The sequence below is a fragment of the Sinocyclocheilus rhinocerous genome, unplaced genomic scaffold (genome assembly GCF_001515625.1).
Source record: "Sinocyclocheilus rhinocerous isolate Xijiao unplaced genomic scaffold, SAMN03320098_v1.1 scaffold967, whole genome shotgun sequence".
Classification (NCBI taxonomy): domain Eukaryota; kingdom Metazoa; phylum Chordata; class Actinopteri; order Cypriniformes; family Cyprinidae; genus Sinocyclocheilus; species Sinocyclocheilus rhinocerous.
The window spans coordinates 212,132-215,697 of NW_015660510.1; positions in this window are offsets into that span (position 1 = coordinate 212,132).

Genomic DNA, 3,566 nt, shown 5'->3' on the forward strand with positions numbered 1-3,566 from the left:
GTTCAAGTGGTCTAAAATGAAATGTAAAAAAAAAACTATTTCAGCTAATTATCAAGACAACACTTAAACTTAATATACTAAAATAGCTTCTTAAACTAAAACTGAAATAAAATGAATAAAAACTATACAGACACACCTAAAAAAGAAAACTCGACAATATAAAAATAAAAACAAAATAAAAATATTATAGTACCTTAATGAGATTAAAAAATAACACTGCGATCTCAAATGTTGTGAGAGGGAGGGGAAATTATTTTGAATTACATTTCATAAAAAGTATTCCATAAAAAATAAGAATTGTCAGATTTGATTTCATGGTGACTTTAATACTTAGACTCTGGGGTTTGTTGAAATTCCAAGGATGTGCAAAAGCAAACGTCATGCTTGCCATAGCAAACACCACGTGCTAAATGCATTATTGCAGCCCAAGACACTTGTCTACATATGACTAGAAACATAAACAGACTCATGAATAAAAACAACAGGAGGAAGACTCGTATTCCCCGGCAGCTAGACAAATATAAATTGTATCTCGAGAAAGAGGGGGAGGTGAACACAGAGGAAGAATGAATGAGGATGTAAAGCTCTGTGACAGCATTCTAGCCGAGCACAGATGTGCTGTAAAATCACAGCAACAAATGAGCGCCTTCATCAGAACCACTGCACACTTCACCCAGCAGCAGCTGGTGAAACACGGCCGGAGCCCGACAGTCATTCAGCCTTACCTTAGAGTTCAGCACTTCAACCGTCATGTTCTGTGGCGGAGCACTGGGGACTGAACAGACGGAGAAGAGTACAGTATTAGTTCACATATCCTCAGCTTTTATTTAGGCAAGGCACTGAGCTGAACAGGGTCAACTAATAGATACTTAACCAACAGAATGCTTTCCCCAGCTTAATATTCACAATACATTAAAGGGATAGTTCACCCAAAAATGAAAATTCAAAGATATTTTGAAGAATGTTGGTAACCAAACAGTTTATGGTTTACAGTAGCCACAGTATGCAAAAATACAATGGCTACCATCAACTGTTTGGTTACCTACACTCTTCAAAATATATTTTTCTGTGCTCAAACACTCATACAGGTTTGGAACAACTTGATGTAAGGAAATGATGACAATTTAAATTTTTTGGCCAAATGAAGCCTTTAAGTTTTCTGTAACATTATGTTCACATATGCAAACGTTGCATTATCTAATTAAATATGCACTCATTTGCATATATTTCCAGAATAATAAACTGAACATTGCATAAAGCCTGGTCCAATTTTTTTTTTACATATTAGAGTTAAAGGCTTTTACTGAGGGGATCTCTCTTTTAATCGCTCCATAAATCACAAAATACCGCCAGAAAAAAACCACCATATTTAGAGGTTACAGTGGGTACGGAAAGTATTCAGACCCCCTTAAATTTTTCACTTTTTGTTATATTGCAGCCATTTGCTAAAATCATTTAAGTTAATTTTTTTTCCTCATTAATGTACACATAGCACCCCATATTGACAGAAAAACACAGATTTGTTGACATTTTTGCAGATTTATTAAAAAAGAAAAACTGAAATATCACATGGTCTTAAGTATTCAGACCCTTTGCTGTGACACTCATATATTTAACTCAGGTGCTGTCCATTTGTTCTGATCATCCTTGAGATGGTTCTACACCTTCATTTGAGTCCAGCTGTGTTTGATTATACTGATTGGACTTGATTAGGAAAGCCACACACCTGTCTATATAAGACCTTACAGCTCACAGTGCATGTCAGAGCAAATGAGAATCATGAGGTCAAAGGAATTGCCTGAAGAGCTCAGAGACAGAATTGTGGCAAGGCACAGATCTGGCCAAGGTTACAAAAAACTTTCTGCTGCACTTAAGGTTCCTAAGAGCACGGTGGCCTCCATAATCCTTAAATGGAAGACGTTTGGGATGACCAGAACCCTTCCTAGAGCTGGCCGTCTGGCCAAACTGAGCTATCGGGGGAGAAGAGCCTTGGTGAGAGAGGTAAAGAAGAACCCAAAGATCACTGTGGCTGAGCTCCAGAGATGCAGTCGGGAGATGGGAGAAAGTTGTAGAAAGTCAACCATCACTGCAGCCCTCCACCAGTCGGGGCTTTATGGCAGAGTGGCCCGACGGAAGCCTCTCCTCAGTGCAAGACACATGAAAGCCGGCATGGAGTTTGCTAAAAAAACACCTGAAGGACTCCAAGATGGTGAGAAATAAGATTCTCTGGTCTGATGAGACTAAGATAGAACTTTTTGGCCTTAATTCTAAGCGGTATGTGTGGAGAAAACCAGGCACCTGTCCAATACAGTCCCAACAGTGAAGCATGGTGGTGGCAGCATCATGCTGTGGGGGTGTTTTTCAGCTGCAGGGACAGGACGACTGGTTGCAATCGAGGGAAAGATGAATGCGGCCAAGTACAGGGATATCCTGGATGAAAACCTTCTCCAGAGTGCTCAGGACCTCAGACTGGGCTGAAGGTTTACCTTCCAACAAGACAATGACCCTAAGCACACAGCTAAAATAACGAAGGAGTGGCTTCACAACAACTCTGTGACTGTTCTTGAATGGGCCAGCCAGAGCCCTGACTTAAACCCAGTTGAGCATCTCTGGAGAGACCTAAAAATGGCTGTCCACCAACGTTTACCATCCAACCTGACAGAACTGGAGAGGATGTGCAAGGAGGAATGGCAGAGGATCCCCAAGTCCAGGTGTGAAAAACTTGTTGCATCTTTCCCAAAAAGACTCATGGCTGTATTAGATCAAAAGGGTGCTTCTACTCTAAATACTGAGCATGTGATATTTCAGTTTTTTTTTTTTAATAAATCTGCAAAAATGTCAACAATTCTGTGTTTTTCTGTCATTATGGGGTGCTGTGTGTACATTAATGAGGGAAAAAAAATTAACTTAAATGATTTTAGCAAATGGCTGCAATATAACAAAGAGTGAAAAATTTAAGGGGGTCTGAATACTTTCCGTACCCACTGTACACTATATACATCAATTATAATTTTTTAAAGCAACTGTATTAAAGTCCATCAGTCATGAGCAGTGAGTGATTTTTCTTTTTTTTTCTTTTTTTTATATCAGAGGGATAGTTTACCCAAAAATGAAAAATCTGTCATCTGTCTGTCAATTCTGTCATAGTGTTTTATTTTTATATCATCATTTACTCACTCTCAAGTTTCTTTCTTCTGTTGAACATAAAAAATATTTTGAAGAATGTGGGTAACCCAACAGTTGCTGGTCCACATCGAATTCCAAAGTATTTTTTTCCTACTATCAAAGTCAGTGTGGACCAGCAACTGTTTGGCTACCCACATTCTTCAAAATATCTTCTTTTGTGTTCAGCACAAGAAAGAAATTAATACAGGTTTGGGACAACATATGAGTGAGTAAATAACATAAGTTTAACATAAATTTGGAGACATTTTAATCGTCCACCATCAAAAATAGTCATATCGCACACCCCTAAACCAAGTTTAATCAATCTCGCACACACAAACAAGCACAACAAAATTACTTCACACTATTAAGCGGCTGTGTTATGAACATGCAAAACCGTA